Below are 14,182 nucleotides of genomic sequence, written 5' to 3' on the forward strand. Positions count from 1 at the left end.
AATGACAAAAACTCCTGGAAGGCGTCGAAACCAAGTTGCTTGTTTTTTTAAAAAAAGATCACGATTCATAGCTATTTCATATTGTGACATCTTAGAATAGTCTGTTTATAAAGATGTCATAGTTTCATTGTTTGAACTATCAAGGAAATGAATGAAAATAAAAATATAGGTAGACACTAAAGAAAGAGATTCGACAGATGAGATGATGGATTGGTGATGACAGGGATGGTGACAGAAAAATAGAGAGATAATAGATAAATTGATTCATAGATACAGAGACATACTAGCTTTATGTAAGGGGCTTTTTAAACATGCTAAATCCCTTTCCCTTTTTTGCATTTCACATGAAGTGAAATAGCCCTTTCAGCTCGTCACCAAACAATGCTTCAGGAGAGAAAGATGTTATTATTCCAGGAAATAAAGGGAAAGAAGGAGTCATCATTCAAGCCTAGCCCTGCAAAACAGGACTGGGGGTCGCAAGAAGAAAATAAATACTTTGGAAGACTAAACTTTCTAAACTTCAGATTGTTCCCCTCACACTCCCCAGAGCCCCCACCAGAGCTCAGAGCCAGCTTCACACCCTCCCCATCCCACACCTGAAGTTCTCTGTGGGACAAACACTGAGGGCAACTGCAAGTCAGGCCACAGCACCCCTCACATTCCCCATGAGGAGGACCCACCTCATCCGGGTCAGCAGACACAGCTTCTCCTTTCTGCCATGCCCGTCCTTTCTCCTTGAGGCTCAGGTAAATGAAAGGGAGAAAGGCAGTTGAGCACATGTACGTCTCCCGCTAAATATTCTAACATTTACCCATTAATTTTCCAAGGATCTCTTACTTGTCATCTGTTCCCCTCACTCCCACGCCCCATGGCTATACATGAGCCCTATCTCCTTCTCTGCCTGTATCCTTATCACATGGATGACAGGACTGATTACACATATCAGAACTGGAATTTAAATTCAGGTGTTGGAGGAGGACCGGGATCCACTCAGTCACTTAGAGCTGATGCTTTATTACCTCTGGGACCTGAATTTATCATTGCTGACCCAGTTTTGTATACCACAGCATCACCAGAAACCATTCAGCCAGACACCTAGCGCATAGGATGTGCTTGCTGGAGTCCATCCTGATTTCCCGCAGGATGACATGGGGAGGCATTTACTGTAACCAGCTAAACGTGACCGTGAACCCAGGTTTCTTAAAGTCTGTATCACTGCTTCATCTATATTTTGGTCACACCCATGGCATGTTGAATTTCCCAGGCCAGGGATCAAGCTGCACCACTGCAGAGACAACGCTGGATTCTTAACCCACTGCCTCACAAGAGAACTACAAGCATTGCTTCATCTATTAAATGAGGGGTATGATCTTGCCTGGAAGAGAATTAATAATAAGTTGGCTCAAGCTGCTTCATGCCATGGCCAAATAAAATAAAATACAAAGAGCCATTTTTATTTGGAAAATAATAATAATAAGTTGGCATTAGCACATGGTATTAAAATGGCTAGCTAGCAGTAGTACATAGCAGTAGTAGTAGATAGCTAGTATTAGGGCATCTTTCTCCCTCCTACCCCAGGAATCACAGGACTCTAGAATGTGAGGTTAAATTCTGTTACCTCAAGACTTGACTGGAACCATCAAAAATCTGCCAGGGAACCAAAGTGTTGCGATGACAATCGGTGCCGCTCAGAGCTGTGCCTTCCACGAATGACCCCTCTCTCTTTTGTGTCTCCATTCTACTGCTCATGAAACTCTCCCTTACAGTGTGTAGCCTTTCATGAACTCAGGGGCCAGCAATACTTCATAAGCTCTAAAGATTTGGTAGATTTTCTGTATATAATTCACCTCTATGTCCCCAAAGCCTGGTTAATTAAAAATCCCAAATTGTGTCTTAAACGAATGAAAGAATGGCACTCTGCTAGATGTTTTACACAAATCATATCAAGATAATGTTTGGAGAATGTTATTCAACTTGTGAGGAGTATCACAATGCAAGAGACACAATGCAAGTTGATTGTGATGTTATTATGATTCCATAAAAAAAAAAGATATGAGCTATGTATGGTTCAATACCACACATTCCTGCAATAAAAGCAGAAACTTTCAATTTTCAGGAACAAATGCAGTCACATTCCCAGAGCAGTCCTTAGACAGAAAGTTCTAAAAATTTATAGATGCTGCAGGTTTCTTTCTGTATCTGAAGATACAGAAGACAAACCACAACATGCTACAGGTGAAGACCATGTAGCCGTGTACTCTGTCTTAATCAGATACAGCCAAGTGGGCAGGATGTTTATATATTTATCACTTGGAACACTTTCAGTTAACTGCACAACTCTCATACTAAGTGAAGTAAGTCAGAAAGAGAAAGACAAATACCATATCACTTATATGTGGAATTTAAAATATGGCACAAATGGTGATAATATGGCACTATCTACAGAACAGAAACAAACTCATGGACATAGAGAACAGACATATGGTTGCCAAGAGGGAGGGAAAGGAATGGATTGGGAGTTTGGGGTTAGTAGATGCAGACTATTGCATTTGGAGTGGATAAGCAATGAGATCCCGCTGTAGAGCACAGGGAACTCTAACCGATCATTTGTGATGGAACAAGAGGGAAGATACTATGAGAAAAAGAAAGAATTTATATGTATAACTGGGTCGCTTTGCTATACAGTAGAAATTGACAGAACATTGTCAATCAATAATAATAAAGAAATGTTTTGTCTAAAAACATTTAAAAATTACTGTAACAGGAAGAGAATTTTGTTACAAAACATTTAGTTCAGCAGCTTCTATATTGAATAAGATAGTGCAGAAGTAAAGAACAGAAAGAATTCTAATTTTTGACTTAGGATAAAGGGTCACTTAGCCTTATGGATTGCTAAACAATACAATAAGTTCCCGGAATATTGTAATGTAGCATTATAATTCCCAATTTACTTACGAGAAAGTGAAAGCTTAAGAGGTTAAGTAATCTCTTTTCTGAGGATATTAATAATTAAAGCTTTTGCTTAAGGAATATTTCCTTAGGAGCTATCAGAAACATAGGGATTAGGATTTTAAAATATTCCTTATGAACAAAAAAGATCTTTACAACGTGAAAACAAATTGTTAATTAAGTTGTTTATCAAAGCATCCACCTTATCCATCTGTGTTCCTTGCATGGGCTGTAAAAGGGTTAGTAAAGTCTACTTTACCAAAGACCACTTCATCACAAGGGCAGGAAAGAAAGAGCAAGGTCAAGTGCCTCATGAGGTCCGGCCCACCATCCTCATTCAGCCCTTTGCTGTCTATGACTAGCAACATCTAGCACGGAGCTAAGCACTGAATTGGCCTCATATATTGGCTCCACAATTCCAGCACGTAATGCCCAGAGACCATGCCAGGTCAAACCTACTAAATTAAAGCCAAGCAGATAGTAAGTGGAGAGCATGCAGACCAAGGACCCTTCCCCACTGCCATTAGTGTGGTAAGAAGCTCCCTCATCCCATTTATGGAGTGAAGGAAAAAGAAGATGCTTCCTGATAAGAGGAAAGCTAATCTCACAGAGAGTTTGAACCAAGAATTGGCAAAGTAATTATTACAGTGAGCCTGAGCTCGCCGAAGGACACATTTTATTTTATTTTTTCTGTTTACTGTCCCACCTGAAGCATATGGAAGTTTCCGGGCTGGGGGCCAAAGTGGAGCTGCAGCTGTAGGCCTCTGCCACAGCCACAGCAATATCGGATCTGAACCACATCTGCCACCTACGCCACAGCTTGCAGTGTTGCTGGATCCTTAACCCACTGAGCAAGGCCAGGGATTGAACCCTCATTCTTGTAGAGACTAGTCAGGTTCTTAACCTGCTGAACCACAGTGGGAACTCCAGAGGACACGTTTTAATTGGGAGAGTCTGTGTTAGCTTAATGGGAAAATTTAATCCACCCAATACGGTAACCTAGTGAGCAAGATTAAGTCAGTTATAAAAATACAGAACATTGCATTTATGCATATTTGAATTCTAGAGGACACATTTTCAAGCCCACTACAGATAAGTAATTCATAAACTTTCTCATGTTTGTACAGGCACAAATCTGTCACCAGAAACTTCCTTACTTTCTCCAAAGGGGGTGCTTCTTGAGAGCAAGTATTATGTCTTATTCCTCATTGTCTCTTTAGGGTCAAGTGAAAACACATAGTAAGAGCTTTAAAATATTGGATAAATAAAGAAAAGAATGCAGCAACAAAGGGTGAAGATGGCAAGGGAGATGGGGAACAAGGGAAACACAAGTCTGGCTAATACACTAGGTACAGACTGAAGTGGATGTGAGGAGTTAGAGACACGCCAGGCAAAAGAATCAAATAGAAAATGCCTCCGAATCCGAGTCTGGGAAGAGTCTTATCACATGCCATATCTTCACAATACTTTTACATCCGAAGCCTATCCAAGGCAAGACAACACTGAAAGCATCACTATCAACAGTTCTATTGAGGGAAGCGGCATAGTAATACTCATCCAATGTGTTTTTTTCTAGTCCCCAGTGACTAGTTCTGCCAAAGAAATGTGAGTGGGTGTCACCTGCATCACTTCCATATGGGGCAGTGCAAAGGTCAAGTATGATTCTCTAGTCTCTCTCTTTCTGCCCCCCAAAATCCATGTTACATGGTACATGTTCCATCCAGTGGAGCCTCAGTCAGCCTGGGTCCTGAATTACTATGTGGAGCAGAGCTCTCTGCAGACCACAGTACATTTGTAGCTTGCTGATCAATAATTTTGTGTGTGAGTCACTGAGATTTGAGAGTTAACTTATTCCAGGGGAAGAAGAGAGTCTATTCTGACTGATATAAAGGAGAAAGAAGACTTGAAAAGACAAAATCTGTCACAGGAAGAGATGCTTCTCAGCAGTTTCCTGGATCTTGACTTCCTTCTGTGTCTTCATCCCAAGCTGCTCTCAGGTCTCACCTTGCTTCCTCCTTGGACTTGGCATGTTACCAGTCACCATTTCTGATTTACCAGCAACTTTATCTAAAGCCCTGTTTAAGAGCACCTGCTCCTGGGTGCATCACTTTCGCTTTTTCTATCAGTCTGTGCCAACAGTCACGCCCCATTTCTCCACCTTCTTTTCTTAGCATCTTGACCTTCATCCTTAAACAGCTCTCCTTTCCTCTGGTTAGCTCTCCTTTCCTATGATCATCGTTGAGCTGATTTACATCCTTCTACCCTTCTTCTACTAATGAAAAGGCAGCATGTGCTTTTAAACCCCTTCAATTCCTCCTTGATTTCCTGAACAAATCGGATTCCTGGACTTGGTTCTCCACGCACTTAATTAACTTCTTGGCCTTTGGGTAAGAAAGAGTTTTACTGAATTGCTTCCTTTCCTCAACCCAAGCAAATGGCACATTCAAATGTACATTTCCCTTCCTAGCACATTAGTTGTGTGATTAACCCACTTTCCTTCAGAGTTCATGTCATCAACAACTCCAGAGCAACAGTGTCCTCATGGATGGTGATTCTTAAACAACTGAAATACAAGGTTAGTGGCGCCAAGGCGGCCCTCGGAGTTCAAAGCCTGATGCTCCGGCACTGGTGCTCTGTTGTACTTGAGGTTTAGTGCAGCTTGGTCCTGCCTGCAGACCAGCCTAAGAACACCAGAAATATAGCAAAACCTGTTCTTCCCTTTAACATCAAAAGTGTGTGATGTTTCCTTAGCATTGAATCCTTCCCCATCCAGGCAGGTTACTTAAGGCCACTGTAGGCATCTGCTGAGACCCTGCCAGAGCCCAAGTCTGGGGTAAAGTCTACACAGAGGCAGCTCCTTTATGCCCCTGTTTTACCTCCCAGGTACTGCTGCCAGAGTGCCTGAAATTTTCAGTTCCTTTGTTGATCCCTTCAACTAGACTATGAGGAGAATGGCTGCGCATTTCCACTGTCTATGACTTAATAGTTGTTCAGTTAATGTCTATTGAATGATTGGATGGTGCTGTGCTAGACATTTAAGAGAAATTATCTTAAGAATGAAGGAATATTTTTTGAGGACATTCTTTAGGCAATTGACACTTTGACACTTAGACTTTTATTTTCAAGAAAAGCAGCTTATGGGTTCCCTGGTGGCCTAGCAGTTAAGGATCCGGCATGGTCACTGCTGTGACTCTGGTCACTGCTGTGGCCCAGGTTCAGTCCCTGGCCAGGGAACTTCCACTTGCCATGAGCGCAGCCAAAAACTCAAGCAGCTTCTCATCAAGACCTGTATAACAAAAAATGTTGCAAATCTCTGTATCAAAAGATGCACAGAACAAACCACAATATACTAACAGGTGCAGACCACGTGGCTTCTTATTAAGTCTTAATCTGACCCTGCAGATGAGACAGGATACTTCTATATAATTTATCATTTGGCTGCTTTTCAAGTAAAACCACACAGGAATATAACAGGAAGAAAGATTACCATTACAAACATACTGCTGCACCATGTATATGGCATAAGGAGGGAGACGAGGGGCAGAGTTCTTTTTCTTAAAAAAAAAAAAAACAGCTTAATTAGCCTTTCACTTTGGGAATGGAGGGTCTTCTGGAGCTGATCTTGAAGGATGCTTTAGAACCAGGACAACCCAACTGTCTACACAACAGTAGAAGGGAAGCGGGAGGGTCAGGATGCAGAGGCAGGCTATGTTTGTGCCTAGCAAATTAAAACAAGGATTTTTGCAGGAGACCCAGGACCCAAGAAGTCTGGTCCTCCCTGATCTATGACTTACACCTGCTGTCCCAAAGTAGATAGTAATTAGTCAAACAAATATGAAATTAAACATGCATCCAAAAACCTCTCACCTTGTCTTTCTACCTAAGCTCAGGCAGTAAAGCACAATGTAGCCTTAAAAGTGAGAAGTAAAGAAAAGAAATAATGAGAAAGTATAAAAGAGGACCAAGATACAGGAGCGTTTAGGCACCCATCCTTTGTCAGGGAGGTTAGCTTATTGTTATCTCTTCTTGTCATTTCCCGATTTGACTTTGGTATATTGGGGTAAAGCTGGCCTCATAAAATGAGTTTGGGAATATTTCCTCTGTTTCAATTTTTTGAAAAAAAAAAAAAAAGAGTTCCTGTTGTGGTTCAGTGGTTAACAAACCCAACTAGCAACCATGAGGACATGGGTTCGATCCCTGGCCTTGCTGTGTGTTAAGGCTCTGGTGTTGCCGTGAGCTGTGGTGTAGGTTGCAGATGCAGCTCAGATCTGGCGTTGTTGTGGCTGTGGTGTAGGCCAGTAGCTGCAGCTCCGATTTGACCCCTAGCCTGGGAACCTCCATGTGCCACAGATGTGGCCCTAAAAAGACAAAAAAAAAAAAATTTTTTTGGAAGAGTTTAAAAATTATGGCTTCAAACACAATGTTGTAACAACTATATTTCAATAAAAATAAATTTCATAAAAGAATTATGGAGGAAGTGAGAAGGACTGTGAATTCAGAGTTAGTAGCTGCAGACGATTACATTTAGAATGGCTAGGCAAAGAGGTCTTGCTGTATAGCACAGGGAAATATATCCAGTCTCTTGTGAGAGACCATGATGGCAGACAATATAAGAAAGAACACGTACATGTGTGTGTGACTGGGTTTCTCTATGCCATACAGCAGAAATTGGCACACCAGTGCTATAATTTATAAAATTCAACAGAAAATAAACATTAAAAAACTATAAAAAGAATTATGGCTTTAACCCTTCTTTCATTATTGGGTAAAATTATGAATGGAACCATTTGGACCTGGTCTTTTCCGTGCTAGGCAGTTTTTGATCACTGATTCAATCTCTTTGCTTCTTAATAGTCTGCTCAGATTTTCTATGTTGAGCTCAGATTGGTGAGCATGAAAAAAAAAATCTATGTTGCCATGATTCAGTTTGGAAGGTCCTAGGTTTCAAGGAATGGATCCATTTTTTTCTAGGTTTTCCAGTTTCTTGGTATGTAAACCGTCACAGTATAGTCTTATAATCCATTGTATTCTATGTATATCAGTTGTAGAGTCTCCTCTTTCATTTGATTTCATTTCATTCATTCCTCTCTTTTCTTCTTCATTGGTCTAGCTTAAGGTGTGGGTTTTTTTGTTTAACTTTAAAAAAAAAAAAAAAAAAACCATGTCTTGGAGTTCCCGTGGTGGTTCAGTGGTTAACAAATCTGACTAGGAACGATGAGGTTGCGTGTTCGATCCCTGGCCTTGCTTAGTGGGTTAAGGATCCAGCGTTGCCATGAGCTGCGGTGAAGGTTGCAGACGTGGCTCGGATCCTGTGTTGCTGTGGCGCTGGAGTAGGCAGGCGGCTACAGCTCTGATTCGACCCTTAGCCTGGAAACCTCCACATGCCACGGGAAGTGGCCCTAGAAAAGGCAAAAAGACAAAATAATAAAATTAAAAAATTAAAAAAAAAACCATTTCTTAGTTTCCATGATCTCTTTTATTGTCTTTCTGTTCTCTATTTCATTGATTTCAGCACTGATCATTGTTATTTCCTTCTATCTATTAATATGGGGCTTATTTTCCTTCTCTTTCTCTAGTTTTGGAGATGTGCCTTTAGGTTGCTGTTTGAGATCTTTCTCCTTCCTTAATGTGGGCATTTATCACTTTAAATTTCCGTTTTAAAAACTGCTTTTGGGAGTTCACATTGTGGCGCAGTGGTTAACGAATCTGACTAGGAACCATGAGGTTGCAGGTTCAATCCCTGGCCTTGCTCAGTGGGTTAAGGATCCGGCCATGCCGTGAGCTGTGGTGGAGGTTGCAGACGCGGCTCGGATCCCACTTTGCTGTGGCTCTGGTATAGGCCGGAGGCTGCAGCTCCGATTCGCCCCCTAGCCTGGGAATCTCCATATGCCGCAGGAGCAGCCCTAGAAAAGGCAAAAAAAAAAAAAACTGCTTTTGGTCTTCCCCAGAACTGTTGGTATGTTTTATTTCCATCGGTGTTTTTTTCAAGATACTTCTCTATTTTCCACTCACTTTCTTCTTTAAGTCAGTGGTTAAAAAAGAGTGTTATTTCATTTTCATACATGTCTCAATTTTCCAGCTTTCCTCCTGTTACTGAGTTCCAGTTTCATATCCTTGTGGTCAGAAAAGATACTTGGTATGATTTCAGTCTTTTTAAATTTGCTAAGAATTGCTTTGTGACCTCTCATATGATCTTTCCAGGAGAATGTTTTGTGCGTGCTTGAAAAGAAGGTGTATCATGCTGGGTTAAGATAGAATATTCTGTATATGTCTCTTAGAGCCATTTGTTCTAAATTATGGTCACTGTCCAATGTAACTGCATTGATTTCCTGTCTAATGATCTATTCCTTCTTGAAGATAGGACATTGAAGCCCTATACTGTGTTGTATTGTATTATACTCTGCATATCTGTTCATATCTCCTTTTATATTTGGCTACTCCAATATTGGGCACATATGTATTTACAAATGCTAAAGCTTCTTGATAAATTTAACCCTTTATCATTACAAAACAATCCTCTTTATCTCGTCTTATAAATTTTGGCTTAAAATTTATTTTCTCTAAATGTAGCCACACTGTTCTCTTTTTAATTTCCATTTTCATTGGATATTATTTTCCATCCCTTTACTTTGAGCCTACATGTACTCTTAAAGCTAAGCGAGTCTCTTGTAGGCAGCACACAAGTGGGTTATGGTTTTTCATCATTCAGCCATTCTGTATGTTTTGACTGGAGGATTGAGTCCATTTAGGTCTAAAGTAATTAGGAATAGGTAAGAACTTGCTAATGGCGTTGTATTGTCTTCTTGCGTCTTTATCTTTCCTCTGTTTCTTTCTTCCTCTCTTTTGATTGTCTTTTGTGAATTGATTTTTTCATTATGGTGTGTTTTGATTCCTTCTTCCTTATCTTTGACCATCTACTCTAGGTTTTTTACTTTTTAGTTATCATAAAGCTTGCATACAACATCTTATAGATATGACAATCTATAACACACTGACAACATCTTAATTTCAATCACATACTAAAGCTCTAAACATTTACTCTCCCCACTCGTATTTTATGGTTTTGATGTCAGAATTTACCTCTCTTTATATCAGTATCCACTAACAAAACATTGTCTCTATAGTTATTTTTAATACTTTGCCCTTTAACCTATATACTAGAGTTAACTTGTTAACACACTAACATATTGTGGTATTAGAGTATTAGATAATTACATTTTCAAGTTCGTAGGGTATTTTATTTTTTTTCTTTTTGTTCCTTTGTTGTTGTCGTCCCTGTCACTAACTACAATCCTTTCAGTAAGCTTGAAGAACTCCCACCAATAATCTTGTAGGCAAGTCCAGTCTTGATGAACCCCACCAACTGTTGTTTATGTGGGAAAACATTTAGCTCACCTCCATTTCTGAAAAACAACTTTTCAGGGTATACTTTGTAGGCAGTTTTTTTTTCCAGCACTTTGAACATATTATTCCCTTCTCTAATGGCCTGAAAACTTGCTTCTAAGAAATCCACTAATAGACTTGAGGCAATTTCTTTTTACGCGAGGATTTACTTTTCTCTTGCTCCTTTTAAAATTCTCTCTTTGTCTTGATTTTAGAAAACATATCTTGAGGAAACTCATTGTGAGTAGGACTTTGGACATGACCTATTAATTACATGAACTTGGATGTCCAAGTCTCTCATCAGATTTGGGAGATATCATTATTTCTTTTTCTTTTTTTCTTTCTTTTTCTTTTTTTTTTTTTTGTCTTTTGTCTTTTGTCTTTTCTAGGGCCACACCTGTGGCATATGGAGGTTCCCAGACTAGGGGTCTAATCAGAGCTGTAGCCGCCAGCCCATGCCAGAGCCACAGCAATGTGGGATCCAAGTCACATCTGCAACCTACACCAGAGCTCACAGCAACACCAGATCCTTAACCCACTGAGCAAGGCCAGGGATCAAACCCACAACCTCATGGTTCCTAGTCAGATTCACTAACCACTGCGCCACAACAGGAACTCCCCATTATTTCTTTAAATACAAACTTGGTGTCTTTCTCCCTCTCTTCTCCTTCTGGGACTCCAATAATGCGTGGGTTGTTTCTGTGAAAGGTATGCCATCATTCACATGGATTTCTTTCATTCCTTTCTCATTCTTTTTTTCTTTCTTGTCCTCTGGGTATTTCAATAGTCCTGTCTTCTACTTCACAGACTCTTCTGCTGGATCCACACTGTTGCTGATGCTCTCTGTTGCAATTTTTATTTCCTTCCTTGTAGTCTTAAGCTGCAGAATTTCAATTTGGTTCCTTTTTTATGATTTCTATTTCTCTGTAAAATATCTCATTTCATTATGTATTCTCTTCCTGAATTGGTTGAATTATCTACCTGTGTTTTCTTAGAGCTCACTGAGCTACGTTACTACTGCAGTTTTGATTTTTTTTTTCTTTTTACAGCTGCGCCTGCAGCATGTGGAAGTGTCCTGGCTAGGGGTCGAATCAGAGCTGCAGCTGCAGGCCAACACTACAGCCACATCAACACTGGATCTGAGTTGGCTCTGTGACCTATGCACAGCTTGCAGCAATGCCAGATCCACAACCCACCAAACGAGGCCAGGAAGTGAACAGACACTGTGTCAAGTTAATAACCCACTGAGCCACAACAGGAATTCCCCGTTTTGAATTCTTTATTGAGCAACCCACATGCCTCCATTTTCTTTAAGGTCGACTACTGGAAATGTTGTTCTTTTGATATTGCATTATTTCCTTGCTTTCATGCTCCTCGAAATCTTGCATTTGTGTCCTCACATTTGAAGAAATAGTTATTTCCTCCAGTCTCTACTGTTGGTGTTTGGAAAGAAATACATTCTTCTATCAACCCTGAGGATAGATAGAGGGTATGGAGAAAAGGGTACCAAATTCTGAGGCTTTCCTAGACGTTTTCTAGTGCCCCAAGCTCTTTGTTATATCTTATGGCTGAATTCTTAAGCTTGTGTACCTTCTCTCAATCCTGCAAAGTTAAGCTGAGTGCTCACAGCTTCCCTTTTGCTTTTCCTAGGGAAGCGCCAAATGCTTAAGTTTGTGGTATCTCCCAGGCCTGTGAGGTCGTGCAGGTTTTCTGCACATGCTTACTAGCTATCTGCCAATACTCCTTCACATTACCATCATAAACACGCACAGGTAGCCAACCAGGGGTGGGCAGGTGTGTGGATGAGTCATGCGAAGTGCTCGGGAGGCTGTGGGTCAGTGGAGGGGATCTGCAGGTGAGGAATTCCCCACTCTTTGTAAACAGGTTTTCCAATGCACAGCAGTTAAAGAATCCACATGACATTGATGCCCTCTGGAGCATTATCTCCACTCCCATTTCATAATTTTATCATTGCATCAGGCCAGATATTTCTGAGGGCTGAAATGACACATGATAAAACAAGTCGATACATTATATGGGCATGAGTACATTACTTGACCTTTTTTTCTGTATAGTGAGCTCCTAGTACACAAGCAATATTAGGGTAGGACACCCGTTAGAGTGAATAAAGTATTCAGCAAGTCCAAGAATGATAGCACAAGCAGAAGTATTGTGCACAGGGAAGACAAACGTATCCAGAATAAGTCTCTATTCCAGGGAGGAAAACAACCACATCCTTATCCATGATGGAAGAGATGTAATGTAACCAGCTTTGAGAACAGGTGGCTAGTTCATCTCCAATGACATGGCAGTATATTGGAAGAGTCTTTGGATTCTGCAATTATCAGGTTTGATACTCACCAGAATTGCACCCAGATCAGACTTGATGAGGGAAAGACCAACTGCTGAGCCCTTTTTTTTTTGTCTTTTTTATTTTTGCTATTTCTTGGGCCGCTCTCATGGCATATGCAGGTTCCCAGGCTAGGGGTCGAATCGGAGCTGTGGCTGCCAGCCTACACCAGAGCCACAGCAATGCAGGATCCGAGCCGCGTCTGCGACCTACACCACAGCTCACGGCAACACCGGATCGTTAACCCACTGAGCAAGGCCAGGGATCGAACCCGCAACCTCATGGTTCCTAGTCGGATTCGTTAACCACTGCGCCACGACGGGAACTCCATGCTGAGCCCATTTATAACCTCCATTCTTCACATTATTGCCCCTGTGTTCACAAGTCGATGAGCAAGCGTGAAATTGATTGCCATGCCCAGAGCCTGTTAACTTGTCGAGATGATTTTTGAGCACCACCTCTATGAAAAAGGACTTTTGGTGAGCATTCACCTGGGACACAAATATCTCCAGTCTTTGTGCCCTTACAAACTGTCTGCATAGCTCTTCTCCAATACCTGGCTGTGAATCGTTCCATCTTGTTCTTTCTAACTCTCCGAATATCCTGCCAAATGATTAGTCAAAACCCATGGATCAATATAGATCCATAACTTATGACCTTCCCTCCTTCCAGGGAAGCAGACAACGAAATGCACCAAAGTTCTGGACACTAAAAAGTTATTTCTTATTCACTTCCTTTCAGGACCTGCCTTGAAGGATTCCATAATAGCAAGGTTATCAACTTTGAGGTGCTGCCAGCATATAAATCAGAACCATCTATAGATGTCTTGAAGTTTGTTCTGTCAATTAGTCATAGAAGCTTCCCATGAAGCCCTGTGCGGGTGAAAAACAAGGGGTCAGTGCAACGGGATTAGGTGCCATTGGAGGTGCTCCAATGGGGTGGGGGGAATGTGTTTCAGCAAATAACACTTTGAAAATTTATTATGTACAAGAAAATAATTGCCTGTAATTATGTGTAACAATTCATGTCATTATCACAACAATCCTCTGAGATAGAGTTTTTACTAACATCTCTATTCTACAAAGAGGAAAATCAAATTAAAAACTCATCTGTGCGTTCCCGTCGTGGCTCAGCAGTAACAAACCTGACTAGTATCCATGAGGACGGGGGTTTGATCCCTGGCCTTACTCAGTGGGTTAAGGACCTAGTGTTGCTGTGAGCTGTGGTGTAGGTCACAGACACAGTTCAGAACTGGTGTTGCTGTGTCTGTGACATAGTCCTGTGGCCACAGCTCCGATTCAACCCCTAGCCTGGGAACTTCCATATGTTGCAGATGAGGCCCTGAAAAAAACAAACACACAAAACAAAAACCTCATCCAATATCACACAGCTGGCAAATGCTGTATTGTGAAGCCAGGCAGTCTAGGCCTGGATGAAGGGAGTGGAAAACAGAAGATAATCCTGGAGATGGGAGCAGAGCTGTTGGCTGCTACTGAGGTC

This window comes from Phacochoerus africanus, chromosome 7 (genome assembly GCF_016906955.1).
Source record: "Phacochoerus africanus isolate WHEZ1 chromosome 7, ROS_Pafr_v1, whole genome shotgun sequence".
In the NCBI taxonomy this organism is placed as follows: Eukaryota; Metazoa; Chordata; class Mammalia; order Artiodactyla; family Suidae; genus Phacochoerus; species Phacochoerus africanus.